Below are 23,783 nucleotides of genomic sequence, written 5' to 3' on the forward strand. Positions count from 1 at the left end.
CAGATCTCAGACAATACTACAGAGTGACTCTGCTAGCGAGAGTCGTTGATTGGCATTGTAATGGCCCACACAAGCAGTGGGTGGAGATGGAGATTGAGGATGGTTCCATTCCCCTATTGACCTCCCCGTGGCTCCTGTCCTCCCTACCAAAAGACCTCAGAGGTCACCCCGTAGTGGGAGCTACGTTGGCTGTTGTGCGGAGGTTGTTCCGCTGCACACACATTGCTCCCCTGCCATCACCAATGACTCCGGTTATAGGTAATCCAGACTTCCCACCGGGATTTACCAACAAGAAACTGCGACAGTTGACAGTGGTGGGGAAACAGCGTCTGGGAGAGGTGTGGCCCACGGGAGGGCTCCTGACCACGCAAACTGTCGCCGAGCTTTCTGACCCTCCGCTTGACTTGTTTAGTGCTTATCAACTTCGTCACTTTCTTCTGGCCATACAAAGGGCCCCCTACACTCCTAGAGACCTGACACCCTATAAATCCATCTGTCACAAAAGGGAACCTGTGCGACACACCCTCTCCCTCCTGTACAACCTATTGCGTAGTCAGGAGGAGGAGTCGACCCCACCATTTATCCACAAATGGGAGAGGGACTTAGGCATCACATTTACCCCACAACAGATAGGGAAGATCCTGACCTTAGTACATAAAGCTTCCATCGCAAACCAATATCAAGATACAAGATAGTCTCACGCTGGTATAGAGTCCCATACCTTCTGAATAAAATGGATAGATCGATCCCGGATGTTGGTTGGAGGTGAAATTCAGATATGGGGACCATGGGACACCTTTTCTGGGCATGCCCAACCTTGAGGAACTTTTGGGTTCCCAGTAGCGTGCCTTCTACACTTGACCGAACAGCCTGTTCGAAAATACAAAAAAACCCTCACGATGCAACTCCTGAATGCCGCCCGGGCCTGCATTCCCGCACTGTGGAGGCAGCCTCAGCCCCCATCCAAGGTGCTGTGGTATTCCAAAGTCAATCATATTCTCCGGATGGAAGAATTGACCGCCACCCTTCACAACACTGAAGAGGCATTTAGTGTTACATGGAGGCCCTGGAGGTATTTTACTGGTACTCGAGACTACATTCGGGAGGTGAGCAGTGCCCCCGTCCCAGAAAACGACTGAACATCTAACGTTTACCTACGTAGGCCATGTCTGCCCTGGGTGGCATTCCCCCCCTCCCTTTTTGTCTTTATTTTTCTTTTTTTCCCCGCCGCCATCCCCCCACCTCCTCTCTCTCCGTCTTTGCACTCTCTTCTTCCCCCGTCCTCCCTTTTAACTATGCCTTGTCTCCTTACTAGCCTTCAGGACCCAGAAGAACCCCAGGGTTCTGGACATGACCGGCTCATATTTTACTCTGGTTCACGTAGGTCATGATAAGCTGGCTCGCTGTGGTCCCAGTTGTTCTCCATGATTACATTTGTCCGAACGGAGCTGCACTAGTTATACTGTACTACATGTCGGAGGTGGGGTTTCTCTATTTTCTGCATGAAACTGTAGGACTCCCCTCTGAGAACCCAGAGTTATTTGGCTGCCTATTTTTTGTTAGCATGTAATTGTGACCCTGGGTCATGCTGTATGGTTGACTGTTATATTTATGTTGTTCTACTTAATAAAAGAATAATAAAAATAAAAAAAATAAGTCAATGCCAACAGCTTAAAACTAAAGCCTATGGCATCGAGAAATCCCAGGCGGTCTCCCATCCAGGTACTAACCATGTCCCAACCCTGCTTAGCCTCTGAGATCAAATGCACGCTAAACCCTCTTGACAAATAGAAAGGCCAGTATGCTGGCCTGAAATTATGGGAGGAGCCCGGTGGAATATATAACCAGCCCATTCGCCTGTCCTCCTCGTCGGTTCCGGTGCGCGATACCCGATACGTCAGGTATCAAGCGCCGGCCATTCAGACCAGACGCAGTGAGCCCGTTCGTCAGTTCCCGCATTTTTCGTCCCCGTCTTGACAGCTCGTCTTCTCGTTCAGCAGCGTCCGTCGGTTTCGCCGTCGGAGTGTCTCCGTACCCATCGAATTTGTCGTTGCACGTCGGGCTGGCTGTCGCAGGTAGGGCTTCGGCACCTCCTTTTTCAATTCATGTATTCGATGTACCGTCAACATTCCCTGTACTCACGAGCCGCTCGCTGCTTTCAAATCGAATGTTTTCTGTGGCCCTCGTACGCATGTCGCTGTTTTCTACTTTCGATGCAGTCGTTATCACTTTTTCGACACGTTCGATTACGCCACGTCAGGCGATTCATTCGCAGGTACGGCATTCGAAACCGTTCGACTGCCCGAGCATTTCTATTAGTATCGGTCGAATCGTTCGACTCACAGCCGACTGCTTGTTACGACAAGGCAAGCAGTCCGCACGTTTCGCTTGCCCTGCTTCAATTCGAATATCCCTTCATTCATGCAGTTATGTTATGTATTTCATTCGATCTCATTCCAATTTATTTCACTCCCAGTCATTTCTTCCATTTCGAATCATTTCTGTCACTAGTCGCGCTCCGGCGCGAATCCTGTTGCACCTCTGGTGCACCGATTCGCTTTGAAGTGCCCCCAGGGTTTGGCCTCATTTCTGTACATGCTCCAGAGACTGAATCACTCGCAGGTTCACGCACGATCCCTGATTTTTGTCTTTGTCATGGCATATCATTTCTGTCACTTATTACGCTCCAATTCAAATCCTGTCGCATTCTTTTATGCACCGATTCGTCTTGGTGTGCCCAGCTGCTACGCCTCATTTCGGTACATGCTCCAGAGACGGATTCTTTGTAACCTACAGTCCAGTCGTTGAATCCTGTCTCTGTCATGGGATATCATTTCTGTCACTTATTACACTCCAATTCGAATCCTGTCGCATTCTTTTATGCACCGATTCGTTCTGGTGTGCCCAGCTGCTACGCCTCATTTCAGTACATGCTCCAGAGACGGATTCTTTGTTGTTACCATCAGTCCAGTCGTTGAATCTTGTCTCTGTCATGGGATATCATTTCTGTCACTTATTACGCTCCAATTCGAATCCTGTCGCATTCTTTTATGCACCGATTTGTTCTGGTGTGCCCAGCTGCTACGCCTCATTTCAGTACATGCTCCAGAGTCGGATTCTTTGTTGTAACCATCAGTCCAGTCGTTGAATCTTATCTCTGTCATGGCATATCATTTCGGTCACTTATTACGCTCCGATTCGAATCCTGTCGCATTTATTTATGCACGATTCGTTCCGGTGCGCCCAGCTGTTACGCCTCATTTCAGTACATGCTCCAAGGACAGGATTCATCTGTTTGGTTCAAGGGCTCGTCCTCTGATTCTTGTCTTTGTCATGGGTTTCATTTCATTTCACCTATCACGTTCTGGTACGAATAGTCACATCTGTGTACCAAATTCATCCCGGCGTGCCCCAGGAATGGCCTCATTTCAGTACATGCTCCAAGGACAGGATTCATCCGTTTGGTTCAAGGGCCTCGTCCTCTGATTCTTGTCTTTGTCATGGGTTTTCATTTCATTTCACCTATCACGTTCCGGTACGAATAGTCACATCGGTGTACCAAATTCGTCTCGGCGTGCCCCAGGAACGGCCTCATTTCAGTACATGCTCCAGAATCCGTTTCGTGCTCAGTCGCAACTTGTGGCATGGCGATCCGGATCTCTGTCATGGCAGCTTCTCTCATCTCACTGTCACATGCCGCTCCCCGGTTTGGGTCCAGTTGATTTTTCAAGGTTTGGATGCCTACCAGGGGGGCCTTGCTCCTCGGCCTCATTTCATTATAAAGTTGCCTCAAAAGGGAAAAACGCAGCTTCGTTTAGGCGTGTTTCGTTGTTTTTCTCCACATTCAAGCGTAGACTTCGTGCAATCGTCGTAAATACACATCCAAGCGTAGACTTCTTGCAATCGTTGCAAGCACGCATCCAGAGATAGACTAATCGCATTCATGGTAGACCTCTCGCACTCAGTGCAAGCACGCATACGAGCGGAGACCTCTTGCAGTCGTTGCAAGCATGCATTCGAGCCTAGACCTCTTGCACTCGTTACAAGCACGCATTCGAGCATAGACCTCTGGCACTCATTACAAACACGCGTTCGTGCGTAGACCTCTTGCAGTCGTTGCAAGCACGCATTCGAGCATAAACCTCTTGCAATCGTTGCAAGCACGCATTCGAGCATAGACCTCTTTCAATCGTTGCAAGCACGCATTCAAGCATACACCTCTAGCGATCAGTGCAAGCACGCATTCGAGCGTAGACCTTTTGCAATCATGGCAAGCACGCATTCAAGCATAGGCCTCTTGCAATCATTGCAAGCTGATGTCCGGGCACAACTTATGGCAATCATTGCTGGCAGGCACTTCTGCCTGCTCAATAGGTTGCTTTGGGGAAAACCTGGATACCTTCCTAAATGTTCGTTGTATTACAGGGTACTTATACTTATAGGCATAGTTGATCCAGGGAAAATCCGATTGCCTCTCGAGGGGTCAGGAAGGAATTTTTTCCCCTACTGTAGCAAAATTGGCCATGCTCTGTTGGGGTTTTTTGCCTTCCTCTGGATCAGCTGCGGGCGTAGAATTGGGGTGTCGGGTGGTGTGATACCTTATTATTTCGATTTGTGGTTGGACCGGATGGACTTCTGTCTTTCCCGGCCTGGCTACCCACGAAGCCTACTGTAAATCCTTGCAATCGCTGCAGGCACGCGTCCTAGCATAACATCTTGCAATCATGGCAAGCACGCATACTGAGTAACATCTTGCTACCGTCGCAAGCACGCGTCCTAACATACATGCAAGCACAACTCCCGCAGTCTTCGCAGTGCACATGCGGTAACACGAATTGCTCACAGTCACCACGTACACATCTCCTCCGACTAACTCTCGGGCAATTGTCGCAAGCACACGTGCAAACACAACCTTTAGTCATGCCAAGGCTCGCGACTTAGCATAACTTCTTGCAATCATTTGTTGCAAGCACGTTCTCAGTGGTACGCTAACTGGAGCACTTAATTGGCCACTCGTCTCCTGTGGCCTTTCTTACAAGCCACTCACTGTTGCCTGTCTGTCAGTCTCTTCCTCGGGACAGTTGAGTTCAACCTCCGTCCGCACCAGGATCATGTTGACATACGCGACTGGCTTCTTCCTGTAGCACGCCCAGGCTATTTCTAGCCAGCGTTCAACATTTCTTATCCTTACAATGCTCGGAGAGCCATCTGTTGTTACAGCCCATACAGCAAGATCCCCACTGCGATGCGTCCGGAGGCATCGGCCCATGGTCGTCGGCCGGTGCTCGCCCATTGCGGCTGCCATCTTTACGGACATATAATACCCTCGCATATTCCCCAGTTTAGTCATCCGGAGGACACCTACAGTCCCTTCACGGCATGTCGAGCATCCCTATGCACATCATCCCTCAGGGGTCGCGCCTTTGTGTCACGCCGATTGGTCTTGCTGTCTCTCTCACAGGATCCAGAGCAAGTCCTCAGCCGGGTCCCCGCGGCAATAGCGGTCCTTGCTATGCGGGAGGAATTCCTATCGTCTGGGAATGACGTCTCTCTGTTCATTCCCCTTCGCGTCTTCCCTTTCTCCCCAGGTGATGACCGACGCAGCGGCCTCCACGGGCTCGCGGTTGGTTTTTGGCCACCTATGGCTCGCAGCTCCCTGGCCTCCCCAGTTACTGGCAATTCCTGGCTGCGCCAAGGCACCCTCTCCGTTGGTTATGTACTTCCTACGTCGACTGGTCCAGCTCTTGTTGTTGTTTCAGTTCAACATCCATTCTTCCTTTATCCCCAGTAAATTCAATCAGGCAGCGGACGCCCTCTCCCGCTTTTAACCTTGTCGCGTTTTCGTTCAGGTACCCGGAGCCGGACCAACATCAGCAGCTATCCCGGACTGGTCTCAACTGACCCTGGATTAGCCCCTCACCTCCTAGCGGCTACCCAACTCATTTGATCACTCCCTTTCCCGCAATACCCTCAAGGCCTATCAATCAGCCTGGAGGGCCTTTAACCAACTTCGTCTTGTATCACAGTACAGAGACGTCCCGTGTCAAGCAAGTCACAGCCTTCATTTCCTACTGCCACTCGCAGTTGGCGTTATCCTTTAATACGATCCGGCTATACCTGACCGGTGTACAACATTTTACGTCCCTCCAGGACCCTACCGTACCCTTCCTATTTTACCACGCCGTTCGGGCTGTTATGCGCGGTATCCAGGAAGCGCCAGCCGATGACCGGCACCAAAACGACTGCCTATCACAGGAGACGTTTAGAAATATGTCAGATTTCCTGGCTACTTCACCTTTTCGGTCTCCACATTGGTGTCATTTACAAGCAGCCATACACCTGGCCTTCTACGGCTTCTTACGGCCAAGCGAGTTTACTTGTTGTAGCCTCACAGCACGCATGCTGTACGAGCACCACCTGGTCCAATACGAAGACCATTTCGTCTTACACTTAGCAGTCTCCAAGACGCAGCAGCTTGGCTCGGGTTCGGACATACACCGCTATAAGTCCAACTACCGCTGGTACCCGGTCGCCATTCTCGCGTGCCTGTCGGCCCTTTTTGGCTGATCAACCAGGAGTTAGTCCTCTTCTGCTATTTCTCACTAAACCTCTGAACGCTGCCCGGTGGAACGTGTCAGGATACTCCCGGGTATCCTCTACCTCTGTCCTACTCACATTATCAAGAAGTTGGGCAGATGGAGGTCCACCTGTTTCGCCCGCTACATACCCAATCCGTAAGCGGAGATGACCCAGGCCTTCGTCGAGCTCACCCAGTAACAAACTTGGATCAATAAAATGCAACCCCTACCTGAATGATTTTGCCCCCTTATTTTGGTATACCGTACGTCAGACCAGGGCACACTTTCAGGTCCATTTCAAGTAAGCGAGTTTATGTTAACCTTGTTTGTCATCCTTAACCGTATCGGTCAGAGGGCTCCATACCATAAATAGAAAGGCCAGTATGCTGGTCTGAAATTATGGGAGGAGCCCGGTGGAATATATAACCAGCCCATTCGCCTGTCCTCCTCGTCGGTTCCGGTGCGCGATACCCACCCACCCATCCCCCTTTTCAGGGCATTTCTCAAGCATCATACTCCTCATGAGAGTACTCTTTTCTCCCCATTCATATTCATTTCATTTATCACCCACTTTCTATCTAAGGTATGCCCCCTTATTTTGGTATACCGTACGTCAGACCAGGGCACACTTTCAGGTCCATTTCAAGTAAGCGAGTTTATGTTAACCTTGTTTGTCATCCTTAACCGTATCGGTCAGAGGGCTCCATACCATAAATGCCAAGATGGTCACCTTGGGAAACAAACAAAAAAACAAGTCAACGCCAACAACATAAAAAGAAGCCTGCGGTATCTGGAAAACCCAGGCGGTCTCCCATCCAGGTACAAACCAGGCCCAAGCCTGCTTAGCCTCTGAGACCAAACGAGATTGGGCGCTTTCAGGGTGTTGTGCCCGTAGGCAATTTCTTTGTGCACTCTCAACCCTCTTGACAAATGCCAAGATGGTCACCTTGGGAAACAAGGGAAAAAAAACAGGTCAAAGCCAACAACATAAAAAGGATCCTACGGTATCCAGTATTCCCAGGCGATCTCCCAATCAAGACACTAACCTGACCAGATCCTTCTATGTCACCTGGTCTTCCCAGGCAGTCTCCCATCCAGGTACTAACCAGGCCTGATGCTGCTAAGCCTCTGAAATCAGACGAGATCAGGTGCTTTCAGGGTGATGTGGCCGTAAGTGTTCTCTTCAAGACACGCCCAACCCTCTTGACAAACGCCAAGATGGTCGCCTTGAGAAACAAGTTCAAAGCCAACAACAAAAAAAGAAGCCTATGGCACCTGGTATTTCCAGGCGGTCTCCCATCCAGGTACTAACCAGGCCCGACACTGTTTAGCCTCTGAGATCAGATGAGATTGGGCGCTTTCAGGGTGATGGGGCCGTAGGTGATCTCTTTGGGCACTCTCAACCCTCTTGTTAAGCGCCAAGATGGTCACCTTGGGAAACAAGCGAAAATAAACAGGTAAACGCCAAAAACATAAAAAGAAGCCTACGGCACCTGGTATTCACAGATGGTCTCCCATACAGGTATTAACCAGGCCGTACACTGCTAGGCCTCCGAGATCAATGAGATTGTGCACTTTCAGGGTGATGTGGCCATATGTGTTCTATTTAGACACTCTCAACCCTCTTGACAAATACCAAGATGGTTATCTTGGGAAACAAGTGAAAAAAAAAGGTCAACGCCAACAACATAGACACTGCCGGTCTCCCATCTGACCCAGACCCTGCTTAGCCTCTGAGATTGGGCGCTTTCAGGGTGATGTGACCTCAGGCGAACGCTTTGGGACATACTCAAAACTCTTGACTGATGCTAAAATGGTCACCTTGGGAAACAAGCGAAAGAAAAACAGGTCAAAGCCATTAATATAAAAAGATTCCTGCGGCACCTTTAATTAGGTACTATCCAGGCCGGACCCTGCTTAGCCTCTGAGATCAGATGAGATCGGGCGCTTTCAGGGGGATGTGGCCGTAGGAGATTTTTTTGGGCTCTCTCAGCCCTCTTGACAAATGCCAAGATGATCACCTTGGGAAACAAGCGGAAAAAAAAAAACATGTCAACGCCAACAACATAAAAAGAATCCTACGGCACCTGGTATTCCCAGTTGGTCTCCCATCCAGTTACTAATCAGGCCCGACAATGCTTAGCCTCCGAGATCAGACAAGATCAGGCACTTTCAAGGTGATGGGGCCATAGGCGATCTCTTCGGGCACTCTCAACCATCTTGACAAACGCCAACATGGTCATCTTGGGAAACAAGCGAAAAAAACCAAGTCATTGCCAACATTGGAGGCTAAGCAGGGTTGAGCAATCAGTTTCCTTGCCTGAAATAGGCATCTCAGAACTGCCATCTGGCTACTTCCCGGGTTTCCAACTCCTTCAACTAATCCCAGGAGACAATACTTCGCCTCCATCCTGGTGGAGGTTCCAACCACCCGATCAATGGTTCCTGTCACCTCTGTCCAGTAGCGGATCAACTTCGGGCATCTCCAAAACATGTGCATCATGTCTCCCCCCATGTTCCCGCGCCGGGGGCAACTTGCGTCCGGCCGTTCGGCCAAACTGAAAAAGTTTACGAGGAGCATAATAGGTTCTATATAATAAGAACAGATGTGACATCCTCTGTGAGGAGAGCCACAATTCACCACAGGCAGGATTCCTGTGGCCAATTATAGCTCAGGGGGGTTTAGTACACACCCCACACTATATAAGGCCGCCAGCGCGGCGGCCTTGTATAGTGTGTTGCGGTGGTCAGGGAAAGAGGACGATAGGCAGGGACAGTGTCTTTACTGCTTGGGAACCTAGCACTGTTACAGTGGGTGTTATGTGCCTCCTGCACAGTACACACCTGAAGCTACCCTTTATTACTGGTGTTCAATTTCTGCAATACATGCATCTGCAGTGCAGAAGTTAGAGTCGGTGTTGTGTGCCTCCTGCACAGTATACACCTTATTGCTGGTGTTCTGTTTCTGTAATACAGGAACCTAGCACTGTTACAGTGCTAGGGTGTACAGAGAAGCTGGTATATATAGAAGACTACAGCATACAGAAGAAAGGCTAGTGAATACAGAATACAGGTTTCGTGTATGTAGATAGGCTTGAGTATACAGAGATGCTAGAGTAAACAGTGAGGCTGGGGTACACAGAGAGGCTAGTTTAAAGACAAATACAAAGATGTTAGTGTATATAGAGAGGTTAGTGTATAGAGAGAGTCGAGTGTATACAGAAAGGACAGTGCATATAGAGAAGCTAGTGTATACAGAAAGGGTATACATGAAAGCTGACATTCTATACAGAAGACTGGGTAGTGTATACAGAGAGTCTAGTGGGTACAGAAGACAGGCTGGTGTATTCTAGCTAGTTTTTACAGTCTAGTGTATACAGAAGACAGGCTGTGATATACAGAGAGTTTAGTGTATTCAGAGAGTCTTATGTATACAGTCGGTGAGTGTATACATAAGACTGGCTAGTTTACACAGTGTTTACAGAGATGCAAGGGTGTACAGAGAAGCTGGTATATATAGAAGACTACAGCATACAGAAGAAAGGCTAGTTAATACACAATATAGAAGACTCGTGTATGTAGATAGGCTTGAGTATACAGAGATGCTAGAGTAAACAGTGAGGCTGGGGTACACAGAGAGGCTAATTTAAAGAGAGGCTAGTATATACAAAGATGTTAGTGTATATAGAGAGGTTAATGTATAGAGAGGGTCGAGAGTATACAGAAAGGACAGTGCATATAGAGAAACTAGTGTATACAGAAGACAGGCTTGGGTATACATCAAAGCTGACAGTGTATACAGAAGACTGGGTAGTGCATTCAGAGAGTCTATTGGGTAAAGAAGACAGGCTGGTGTATTCTAGCTAGTTTTTACAGTCTAATGTATACAGAAGACAGGCTGTGGTATACTTGAGGGTTTAGTGTATTCAGAGAGTCTAGTGTACAGAGATGCAAGGGTATACAGAGAAGCAGGAAGCTAGTACATATAAGGCTAGTGAATACAGGCTAGTGAATACAGAATACAGACTCGTGTATGCAGATAGGCTTGAGTATACGGAAATGCTAGAGTAAACAATGAGGCTGGGGTACACAGAGAGGCTAATTTAAAGAGAGGCTAGTATATACAAAGATGTTAGTGTATATAGAGAGGTTAGTGTATAAGGGGAGTCGAGTGTATACAGATAGGACAGTGCATATAGAGAGACTAGTGTATACAGAAGACAGGCTTGGGTATACATCCAAGCTGACAGTGTATACAGAAGACTGGGTAGTGTATACAGAGATTCTAGTGGGTACAGAAGACAGGCTGGTGTATTCTATCTAGTGTTTACAGTCTAGTGTATACAGAAGACAGGCTGTGGTATACAGAGGGTTTAGTGTATTACAGAGATGCAAGGGTGTACAGAGAAGCTAGTATATATAGAAGACTACAGCATACAGAAGAAAGGCTAGTGAATACAGAATAAAGGCTGGCTTCTACGGAGAGGCTACCACTACGGAGATGCAGAACACTATCTAGGGTATATAGAGAGGCTAGATTATACAGAGAGGCTAGTGCATAGAGTGAAGCTATTGTATATAGAAGCCTGGTTAGTGTATACAGAGAAGCTAGTGTGTACAGAAGAAAGGCTAGACAGGCTATAAAGAGAGACAAGTTTTTACAGAAGACAGTTTGGGGTATACAGAGATGCTAGTTTATACAGAGAGACTAATGTATACAGAAGACAGGCTATGGCATACAGAAGACAGAAGACGGGCTAGTGTATTCAGAACATAGGCTAGTGTATATCGAAGACAGGCTATTGTATGCAGAAGACCGGCTAGTGTAAACATACTGGTGTATATAGAGAGGCTAGTGAATTTAGAGGGTAGGCTAAGTGATAACAGAAGACAATCTGGGCTATACATAGACATTTCATCATTTCATCTAGCTCACATCTCTAATGGAGTTTGTCTCATTGCCATGTTATGCCTTTTCATTCTTATGCTAAATATAGATCACTACACGATTTTAATCATCCACATCAAGCATGCAATAAAACTATCATACATCAAAATAAACCATGTACTCTTTTGCTCTATTTTGCATATTTGTACCGGAACTGTGAGTATGTGACAGTCCTGACACACCATCCTGACTTATTTTTCTTTATTTCTTATTAGAAATGGAGAGTACTATCTCAAAATCCGCTTAAATCCATTCACTTCCATGAGTTCTACTGCTAATTGTACCTTAATGCAAAATGTTCACAAAACCATCCATTTGCTACCAGACATGCTGCATATACTAAGAGTAATGTAACTATCGCTCTCTAACGATGTAAACAGTTTTATTGCTTTTCTGACATTGGCCGAGTATCTCTGACATTAACTGAGTATCTCTCTGCACTATGATCTTAATAATAATAATAATAATAATAATAGGATTGTGTAATGCAAAGATCAACTAGTCTAATATAAGCTTTCTCAATGGTACCGGCATATCCTTTAAATTTAGACTAACTCAACTATTTATCGGCCATTTTCACTTCCTCCCTACAATATTAAGCCATTTAAATGTCCTATTGGTCGCCTATATTATACAACTCTCTGAAAAGCCTATATGTAGAGAATAAAACTAGTCTTACATCTTAATAAAACAGTTTTATTACTCAACCAGTATCAGCTGTCATGTACTGTATTACTTCTTTTTCTCCACCTTATCTGTCACAGTTAAAACACAGTGACAAAACATTTCTTTTTACCGCAGCAAAATGTGAGAAAAGCAGTGTAAGCCGTCTTTCTGCCATATGCAACCATCTCTCGCTACCTCTATGCAATAGGATTCTCTTTCCAGTGGAAACGGAAAACAGTCAGTGTAAGCCGTCTTCGTGCGTAACAAAATTAATGGAACGATTTACACGTTGACATTTGCAAGCTACGTCAATTTACTGTTAAATAGAGTACCTTTGCATTTATCCCTTGACTTTGCTACTATCCCTTGATCCCTTTTGTGTATTCACTTTATCTCGACCTATATATGCTGCCTCAATATTTTCCTAATTTGTTTTTCTATACTTATTATTATTATTTTATAGAGATTACTATCTCTAAATCATTGTAACAAGTTATAATGTCTACAGCTAATTTTACGTTAAAGCAAAAGTCACACAAAACCATCTTTTTAAAACCTTTTACACACTGCACATTAAGATTAATGCAACCATCTCTCGCTACCTCTATGCAATAGGATTCTCTTTCTGACTCTATTTTGTGTATTACTTCTTCTCCACATTAACTGTCACACTGAGAACCATTTGTAACACATAACACTTGCAACACATTTTTTAACAGCGGCAAAATGTGAGAAAAGCAGTGGGACGGTTTACTTGATTGAGAAGTGGTTGCAGTAGCAAAGCAAAGCAATACAGTTTGATTACATTAATAACACATAATGCAACTATTTTACATTCATTTTACATTCACATCATGCATACATCCTAATGTAAGCTGTCTATCACTATTAATGTTCATGGTTACTGATACATTATGCCGATGACCAGTGGAAACGGAAAACAGTCAGTGTAAGCCGTCTTCGTGCGTAACATAATTAATGGAACGATTTACACGTTGGAATTTTCAAGCTACGTCAATTTACTCTTAAATACCCTTTAGCTGCTTAGCTCACACTTTGCTGTATGTAGCCGCGTTTACATGTAAGTAACCAATGGGGATTGACATTTCATGTCCATCTCACATCTCTAATGCAATTTGTCTCTTTGCCATGTCATACTTTGCCAGTTATTATACTTTCTCATCCGATAGAAACCTAATCGTTGCTGATATTTCATGATTACAGCAATCATCTCATCTAATTGCTATTCCGACATTTTGCCTTGGTATTACTTTGCAACGCTCTATTGAACAATGTAAAGGTAAGCTAGATATTTTGTGTATTTCCACTTAAACTCTACCTGTATATACTGTCTCAATATTATCCTTTCTAATTTTGCTAAATTAGATTATAGAGTTTGCTATGTCTAAATCCAGGTTACCTACTCACCTTTATTACGTATACTGCTAATTTTAGGATAATACAAAACCATCTTATTGCTTCTTTACACGCTGCACATATTAAGAGTAATGCAATGCTACCGTGAACAGTTTAATTGCTCGTCTCACATTTAGCTGGTATCTCTCTGCTATAGGAAACAGAATTTGTACTAGAACGATCACTCATCTAATATCAGTCCACTCAGTGCTACCGGGATAACTTTTAAATTTAGAGTAATGAAATGATTTCTCAGTCATTTTGGAGCTACCGCAACTAACGCTTCCGATCTCATTTCGACTGCAATACTTAATCTCTGCTATTGCAGAATATTTAGCTGCTGACACGTAATTAACTTGATTGATAAAAACCTACACACGTTGTTGCTGTTATTTCGTGTATTTCCACTTAAACCCGTTATAGTTATTTTGCTATATTTATTACTAGTATAAACAGAATACTATCTCTAAATCCTGGTAAACCAGCTCACACTAAACCATCTAATTTCTACCTTACACGCAGCACATATTACATATTAACATTTAGCCGGTATAGTGAAATAGTAAACGAAATGTGTAGATCACTCATCTAATATCGTCTTTTCAGTGCTACCGGAACAACTTTTAAATTTAGAGTAATGCAACGATATCTCAGTTTTATGAAGCTACTGCAACTAACGCTTTGGATCTCTTTCCTGATAAATTACGCTCTGCAATATTAAGCCATGTAAATTGTCCTATTGGTCTGCTAACAATGCTATGTATAATAATACAAATCTTTTAAAAGCAATATCGTCTCACTGCAATACTTACACTCTGCATAATATATATGAATAATGCGAATAATGCTAATAATAAAGTCGTCTAAAACTCGGCTATAAGTAGAGAATAAAACTATCTTACATCAAAATAAACCATGTACTGCCAAACCAATAACGGCCAATTACTTAACGGTATTACAATACAATTAAAATAACGGCCAATTACTTACTTAAGTCAATGACTTAACAAAATAAACTTAGCACTCTTTTGCTCTATTTTGAATAGTTGTAGTTCTCCACATTAACTGTCACATTGATATCACCACTGACAACACACCACTTTTTAACAGCACCAAAATATGAAAAAAGCACTTTATATGTTTCAAAAGTAGTTGCATTAGCAAAAAAAAAAATCCTGTCTTCTTTACACGCTAGCTTTTCTGTATACATTAATCTCTCTGTGTACACCAGCCACTCAATATAGACTAGCCTCTCTGTCTTCTGTATACAGGTGCCCGTAATCTATATACACTAGCCTCCCTTCTTTTTACAATAGTCTCGGTGTCCCAGCCTCTCTGCATACACTAGCCTCACTGAATTCCCCAGACTGTCTTCTTTATACACAAGCCTATCTGTAAAAAAAAATAGCCGGTCTTCTGCATACTCTAGCCTCTCTGTGTAACACAGTCTCTCTCTGGATTCCCTAGCCTACATCTCTGCATACCCAGGACCTTCCTCTGTATAATCTAGCCTATCTGTATACACTAGCCTGTCTTTTGTACAAATTAGCTTCTCTGTAGCCGGTCTTCTGTATACACGAGCCTCACTGTCTACTCTTGGTTGTCTTTTGTATACACTAGCATCTCTTTATACATTAGCTCTCTGTATACCCAAGCCTCTCTGTATACACTAGTCCACCGGTATACACTAGCAAGTCTGCATACACTAGCCTCTCTTTGTAACTCAACTTCTCTCTCTGTATACCTTAGCCTCCATCTCTGCATACCCAGGACGTTCTTCTCTATAATCTAGCCTATGTGTATACACTAGCCGGTCTTCTGTAGACATTAGCCTCTCTGTATAAACTATCCGGTCTTCTGTATACACTAGTCCGCCTGTATACACTTGCAAGTATGCATACTCTAGCCTCTCTCTCTGTATACCCTAGCCTCCATCTCTGCATACCCAGGACGTTCTTCTGTATAATCTAGCCTATCTGTATACACTAGCCTGTCTTTTGTACACATTAGCCTCTCTGTGTAAACTAGCCGGTCTACTGTATACACTAGTCCATCTGTATACACTAGCAAGTCTGCATACTCCTGCCTCTCTGTGTAACCCAGCCTCGCTCTCTCTCTCTGTATACCCTAGCCTCCATCTCTGCATACCCAGGACGTTCTTCTGTATAATCTAGCCTATCTGTATAAACTATCCTGTCTTTTGTACACATTAACCTCTCTGTATAAACTAGCCGGTCCTCTGTATACACTAGTCCGTCGGTATACACTAGCATCTCTTTATACATTAGCTCTCTGTATACCCAAGCCTCTCTGTATACACTAGTCCACCGGTATACACTAGCAAGTCTGCATACACTAGCCTCTCTTTGTAACCCAACTTCTCTCTCTGCATACCCAGGACGTTCTTCTCTATAATCTAGCCTATTTGTATACACTAGCCTGTCTTTTGTACACATTAGCCTCTCTGTATAAACTAGCCGGTCCTCTGTATACACTAGTCCATCTGTATACACTAGCAAGTATGCGTACTCTAGCCTCTCTCTCTGTATACCTTAGCCTCCATCTCTGCATACCCAGGACGTTCTTCTGTATAATCTAGCCTGTGTTTTGTACAGCTGCTCTTTATACATTAGCTCTCTGTATACCCAAGCCTCTCTGTATACACTAGTCCGTCTGTATGCACTAGCAAGTCTGCATACACCAGCCTCTCTGTGTAACCCAGCCGCTCTCTCTGCATACCCAAGATGTTCTTCTCTATAATCTAGCCTATTTGTATACACTAGCCTGTCTTTTGCACACATTAGCCTCCCTATATAAACTAGCCGGTCTTCTGTATACACTAGTCCGTCTGTATACACTAGTGTATACAGACAGACTAGTGTATACAGAGGACCGACTAATGTGTACAGATAGGCTAGATTATACAGAAGAACGTCCTGGGTATGCAGAGCGCTCAGCTTCAAGGTATGGCCAATGTGAGTAATATGAGGGACACTCCTCACCCCCGCCCCTACCTACCAGATCTGACTTTCATCCCCTTGCCCTCTCTGCCCCGGTCATCTGGTGGTAGTTTTATGCACTCCCTGGCCCCCACCCATTCATAATCCTTACCGACCTTTCTTTCCGCTGCTCACAGAAACACACTGGATGACTTGTCTAATTAACCAACTTGTACAAGACACCGCTATCCTCCTGTCTGACACCGGTCCCCCTTGGAGGCTTTACCCCTCACTGTTTGGGTGGTCCCTGCCTCTCCCTGGATGCTCCACATATACCACAACGACATTGTCAGAGGGGCACCACTTGGCAGGACACGGGGCTGTCATGCCGGTGGTATCTCCCATTGGAGGAAGGGATGATGGCCCCAACCCCTTGGCAGCAGGTTCTTTCATGTACAGACCAGGGCGGCTCATCTTCCCTTCTGGAGTCTTGACCTTAGATGGGGGATTTGCACTTTGGGGGGTCTGAGTGATACCTAATGCGCTGTACTGGAAGGGCTTGACATTCCCGCATATGTGTCCCCTCCCCCTGGATGCGCCCCTTGTCCCCCCCTCTGGCTCCCACCTACTCTTTGCCGACATTGCCTTCTGCAGCTTTCGGGGACCCTGGATGACTTATTTATTGAGCCTATTGGTACGAGACACTGCTTCCCTCCAGGGTGACTCTGGACCCCCCTGGAGGATTTACCCCTTACTGTTTGGGCAGTCCCAGCCTCCCTCTGGAGATGCAGGAGAGACACTAATTGGCGGGCCCCAGGACTGCTGCTCGGGTGAAGTCTCCCATTGGATGGAGGGATGGTGGCCCCAGCCCCTTGCCTGCCGGATTTTCCATGCACCGACCAGGGCTGCTTCTCTTTCATCTTGATGTGGTGACCATGGAGGGGAGGAGTTGAAATTTATGGGGTCCGGGTGTTTGCTGGTGGGAGTGCGCGAAAGGACTTGACATTTCTGCATGTTTGTCCCCTCTCCCCTGTTTCCCCCCTCCCTTCCCACCCTTCCCTTCCCTCCTTTCCCTCCCCCTTTCCCCCTTCCACTCCCCCTTTCCCCCCTTCCACTCCCCCTTTCCCCCCTTCCCTGCCCCTTTTCCCCCCGGGGCGTGGACGGGGAGAGGGGGTAAGGAGAGGACAATCTGCCAAAGGGAGAAATGCATTTGTTTGGGGACTGCATGTACTTTAGGGGTATGGGACAGGGGGTGGTGGATCCCATTCTGTGATGCCTTTTCTGTTGTGACGGGCTCCCTCGTGCATGCCTACGTTTAGGGCGAGCCGAGGAGACCCCTCAGTGCTAACAGTTATATGCTCTACCTCTGTTTTGGTTATACTATTGTTTTTTGTTTCTTTGATGTTACTGATTGTCTTTTATTTGCATACCGGTATCAGACGTGACATTTACCACTGCCGGGGCTGGGGGGACTAGGATTCGGGGGCTCCCTCTCCAACCTGTCTACCCAATTACCCAAGTAGGACAGCGCGTTAAACCCAGTGTACATCTGGTAAGCGCTATAGCATAATCGTGCTGTTTTAGTATACCCTTCCTGTACTGTTGAGTGCGGACAACCCTTAATTTCCCTCTCCCCCTGGGGTTGAGGTGCCCGGCCTCTTTTTCCCTTTACCTTTCCTTGCATTTGCCCTTCCTTTCTCCCCCTTAGTTCCCACCATGCATTACCTACCCAAAACCTACCTTGTTTCAACTTTCTTTGCTTTTCTCTGATGTCCCCCCCCCCTCCCCGAGGAGCGATGGCAGACTCAGTCAAGGTCACCTCTCTAAACGTTAGGGGACTGAACTCCCCTGAAAAACGGTGGATCCTCCTGTGAGAACTGAACACATCCTGTACTGATGTGGCCTTTATACAAGAAACACATTTTAAAAATACTAGCCTCCCCTTTCTATGGTCGAGATCCTTCCCTAAGGTCTACCACTCTACTAACCCCTCCTCTCCATTCTGATCTCTAGCAGGCTCCCCTGGGTTCTCCAGGATTCTCTGGTGGACCCTGGGGGCCAATATCTTTTTCTTAGGGGCCACATTGGAGAGCGCCTTTTTACATTTGCCACTGTGTACGCTCCCAATGATCACCAAGACACGTTCCTCAGAACTACCCTGCACAGATTATGTGACTTTCGGGAGGGCCAATTGATATTAGGTGGGGACTTTAATGTCCCCTTTCGCCATCGGTTGACACTTCTGCCTCTTGCTCCTCGCTCCCTACCCCTCACCTAGGTCTCTATTCTGGCACCTTAATGAGAGCCTGCTCCAGATACCAGAAGTTTTAGCAGATGTGACCAGGGAATTGGACCTTTATTTCCAAGAAAACTAAAGCAGGACTGTGACCTGGGGATAATTTGGGAGGCTCACAAGTCAGTACTCCCCAGGGTACTTATCAGGCACGGGGTGCGCATCAAACGAACACGGAAGGAACAGCTTGCTAATCTGTTTCGTGAACTTGCCTCTGTGTAAGCGAAACATAAACATACCCCCTTACGGACCTTAGAGATTGAATTGGGGACACTCCATACCCATATTGCTGTCCTACTCCATTATAAAGCGAAAGCGGCACTCCAGTTTTGTCGTAAACTGACGTAGGAGTCAGAGGACAAATGCAGAAAAATCTTAGCCAGGTCGGTAAAGGAGTTGAAATCTGGCTCTTACATACCACAGTTGATAGATGAGAATGGCCAGAGGGCCTCTACCCCAACCCAAATAGTCGAAGTCTTTGAAAAATGTTACTCTGATCTCTACAACCTGCCCGATTCAGGGTCTGGACAGGACAATATAGACAGATATGTAACCGGTTCTGGTCTACCAACCCTCTCATCGGAATCACGGGAGTACTTGGAGGACCCGATCACACTGGAAGAAGTCCAGACGGCCGTGGGACCTCCGAAGGTGGGTAAGGCTCCGGGCCCTGACGGATATACCGCACAATACTTTAAGACCTTCCTCCCTATTCTCGGCCCGCGCTTGGTGAATTTATTTAATACTCTGAGCTCGAATGGGGATTTTCCTGAGGATACTCTTAGAGCCCACATCTCGTTGATACCTAAGGAGGGCAAAGACCCGGGCCTATGTGGGAGCTACAGACCCATTTCCCTCCAAAATTCGGTCCTAAAACTATTCTCTAACTCCTCGCCACGTGATTGGCACATCACTTGTAGTCCCTTATACATATTGACCAGTTAGGTTTTATTCCCACCAGGGAAGATAGGGACAACACCACTAAGGTGCTTACCCTGATCCGTAAAGCAAAGTCATCTGGGATCCCTTGTCTTTTCATGAGTACTGATGCCGAGAAGGCTTTTGATCGGGTCAAATGGACATTAATGTTCTCGGTCCTTCGCCATATAGGTCTGAGTGAACGGATGCTGGCATGGATAAGTAAGATATACTCACGTACTTACATTCCACCGGACATCGCGCGTACGTTTATGTTGAACTTCCCCCCACCCCTTGTCACTAAGATCCGCAGTTTGTTTCACGGGTGGCATTCTGGCCTCCATTCCTGGTTCAGCAGATGCAATCTCATTAAAATGAACATACTCCCTAAATTTACTTATCTTTTCCAAGCTCTCCCGATCCAGATTCCAGTCCTGTTTTTTAAGCAAGCTCAATCCTTGCTCACTCAATTTAACTGGGCCCACAAAAATCCCAGACTTAAGCGGTCACAGCTGACATTGTCTAAACAACAGGGAGGGTTGGTTCTCCCTAACTTGCGACGCTACTACCTGGCCTCCCATCTGGGGCGTGTATTGGACTGGAATCGAAACAAACTTTCTAAGCTCACTCCCGAATCCCGCTAAGAAGCGCCATGTGGTGCTATAAGTATTTACCCACAGAATTTATGTCACATCCCACTATAGGGGCTTAGTTGAAAGTCAGTCACCTGATCGCTACCCAAAACACACTCACGTCTTTGACTTCCCCCCTATTCCCTATACGTGGCCATCCAACCTTTGAACTGGGGACCCACTTAGAAATTCCAACCTAGACAATGCGTCTAAATTCGTCATTGATGGAAAATGGCCTTCTTTCTCAACCCTAACAGATCCGACAGGGCTTTTCCAACTGCCTTTTTGGAGAGCGGCGCAACGACATCATTTTCTCCATTCCATCCCCAATCCTCAAACGTTCGCCCGCCCTCAGACGGAGTTTGAGACTCTATGCAGGAGCGAAGGCCCTTTGGCCCACATTCTCTCTCAAACAGATTACCCACACTTAACCTGTCTGGCCAACTGGGAAAAGGACCTTAATTGCTAATTTTCCCCAGCACAGAGACAACGCATTATCACTTTGGCTCTCAAAATGTCGCTGTGCACGAAGATACAGGAGACGAATTTTAAACTTCTCACCAGGTGGTATTTGACACCATCAAAGCTGCAGAAATGTTTCCCCTCTTCCTCGAACATATGCTGGAGGTGTGGAGAAGAAGAGGGCACGTTGCTGCACATTTTTTGGTCCTGCCTCAGCTTGGTGGACTTCTGGACAGAGATCCGATGCATGACACAAAAATTCACAGACTTCTCCATCCAGGAAGAGGCTGCATTCTTTCTCTTGTACCATTCACAGATTCCCATTAAGAAGTACAAAAAAATCTATTTTACGGCATGTGATAAATGCGGCGAAATCCTGCATCCCTCTCTATTGGAAAAAATGTTCCCCCCCTTTCATTACTCACTGGCTTAGGAAAATAGAGGACATTAAAAAAAATGGAGGACTTGATCCTCACATCACAAGGTAAACAAGAATTTTTTAAACAAACCTGAGACATCTGGAATACCTTTATATTCTCGCTAGAAGGATGTCGCCTGCTATCGCCTTAGTGCTCTGAGCTTTCCTTGACTGGCCCCTTGGACAGTGGCTGCCATCGTGTCTCGTCCCCTCTTCTCCTTTTCTGATCTTTCAACCCTTCTCTTTTCGGCCTTCCTCCCCTATCTCTCACCCCCTCCACCCCCTCTCTCTTTTGGAAAGAGTGGAAAATTGGGAATGACGGCCCCACACCCCCCTCTGGATGGATTATGCCGGAGGGACCTGGGGTTTGTGTGACCCTGGATCTTGGTACAGTACTTTATCCGTGCCTCGAATCATTGTGATTGATGGAAGGCAGACTCACAGTTGCGAATATACCTGTATCAAGTATTGTTCAGCTGCTTTTTGCTCTGTATTTCTCTGTTGCATTATGTACTTGGGGGACCGTCTTCCACTATTTGGAGAAAAAATTATATTTGAAAAATAAAGAAGCCTACGACACCTGGTATTCCCAGGCGGTCTCCCATCCAGGCATTAACCAGGCCGGACCCTGCTTATCCTCCAAGATCAGATGAGATGGAACAGATTCAGGGTGATGTGGCCGTAGCCAATATCTTCAGGCACTCTCAACTCTCTTGACAAACACCAAGATGGTCACCTTGGAAACAAGCGGAAAAAAATAGGTCAATGGCCACAACATAAAAAGAAGCCTACGGCATCTGGAAATCCCAGGCGGTCTCCCATCCAGGTACTAAACTGGTCCCAACCCTGCTTAGCCTCTGAGATCAGATGAGATTGGGCTCTTTCAGGGTGGTGTGGCCGTAGGAGATTTCTTCAGGCACTCTCAACCTTGACTAACGCCAATATGGTCACCTTGGGAAACAAACAAAAAAATCAAGTCAACGCCAACAACATGAGAAGAAGTCTACAGCACCTAGTATTCCCAGGTGGTCTCCCATCCAGGTATTAACAAGGCCCGACCCTGTTTAGTCTCTGAGATCAGACGAGATCTGGTGCTTTCAGGGTTATGTGGCCATAGGCGAGCTCTTCAAGCACTCTCAACCCTCTTGACAAACACCAAGATGGTCACCTTGGTAAACAAAAAAACAAAAAAACAAGTCAACGCCAACAACATAAAAATAAGCCTCCAGCACCTAGTATTCCCAGGTGGTCTCCAATCCAGGTACTAGCAAGGCCCGACCCTGTTTAGCCTCTGAGATCAGAGGAGATCGGGCGCTTTCAGGCTTATGTGCCAATAGGCAATCTCTTTGGGCACTCTCAACCCTCTTGACAAATGCCAAGATAGTCACCTTGGGAAACAAGCGAAAAAAAACAGGTCAATGTCAACAACATAAAAAGAAGACTACGGCACCTGGTATTCCAAAGCCATCTCCCATCCAGGGACTAACTAGGCCCAACCCTTCTTAGCCTCAGAGATGAGAAGAGATAGGGCTCTTTCAGGGTGATGCTGCTGTAAGCGAACTCTTTGGGCACTCTCAACCCTCTTGACAAATGCCAAGATGGTCACCTTGGGAAACAAGCGAGAAAAAAAACAAAACGAATCAAGGCCAACAACATAAAAAGAAGCCTACAATAACTGGTATTCCCAGGTGGTCTCCCATCCAGGTACTAACCAGGCCTGACTCTTCTTAGCCTCCAAGATCAGACGAGATTGGGTGCTTTCAGAGTGCTCGGACTCTTTCCCCATCACTAATGGGACGAGGCAGGGGTGCCCTCTGTCTCCCCTAATTTTTATTCTGACACTGGAACCACTTATGTGTCACGTTCGGAATGACCCGAATATTACTGGCATATCCAAACCCTCGGCACACCACAAAATTGCGGCGTACGCTAACGATCTAATTTCTTTCGTCTCTAATCCACACATTTCGCTTCCCAATATACTCGCGGCTCTCCGGCGATACGGCAGCCTATCAAACTATAAAATCAATTGCACCTTTGGCTGTATTGAATATATCGGTCCCGGATGGTGAGGCCAAGAGGCTACGCTCCGCTTTTCCATTCTACTGAGCTGAAAAATCTATACGTTACCTGGGCGTTGACATCGCAGTGGATTTGGCGCAATTGTACCCGCTTAATTTTGTCCCTCTCCTGAATAGACTGAAATCTGATTTGGGAAACTGGCATGCTTTAACACTGACCTGGTTCAGGCGCTGTAATGCATTCAAAATGACGGCCCTCCCGCGGCTTTTATACTTGTTCCAGACATTACCGATCCGGTTACCCCCAATTTTTTTCAGACAACTGCAGGTGCTGCTCTGGGACTTTATTTGGGCGCGCAAACCGCCCAGAGCCCGTTTGCAATTGCTTGCCAGACCAAAGGACAAGGGGGGTCTGGGTCTCCCAGATCTGAGACAATACAACAGAGCGACTCTGCTAGCGAGAGTCGTTGATTGGCATTGTAATGGCCCACA

General features: G+C 46.3%; 4 pseudogenes; all 4 read right to left on the reverse strand.

The window, feature by feature from the left end:
- Positions 1 to 7,841: 7,841 nt before the first annotated feature.
- LOC143936439 (5S ribosomal RNA) lies at positions 7,842 to 7,960 on the reverse strand (annotated as a pseudogene).
- A 693-nt stretch (positions 7,961 to 8,653) lies between these two features.
- Positions 8,654 to 8,772, reverse strand: LOC143936838 (5S ribosomal RNA; annotated as a pseudogene).
- Positions 8,773 to 22,055: 13,283 nt separating this feature from the next.
- On the reverse strand, positions 22,056 to 22,175 carry LOC143936593 (5S ribosomal RNA; annotated as a pseudogene).
- Positions 22,176 to 22,270: 95 nt separating this feature from the next.
- On the reverse strand, positions 22,271 to 22,389 carry LOC143936509 (5S ribosomal RNA; annotated as a pseudogene).
- Positions 22,390 to 23,783: the final 1,394 nt, after the last annotated feature.

The sequence above is a fragment of the Lithobates pipiens genome, unplaced genomic scaffold (assembly GCF_037356315.1).
Source record: "Lithobates pipiens isolate NorthernLeopardFrog02 unplaced genomic scaffold, aLitPip1_a1.2 Scaffold_28, whole genome shotgun sequence".
Taxonomy (NCBI): Eukaryota; Metazoa; Chordata; class Amphibia; order Anura; family Ranidae; genus Lithobates; species Lithobates pipiens.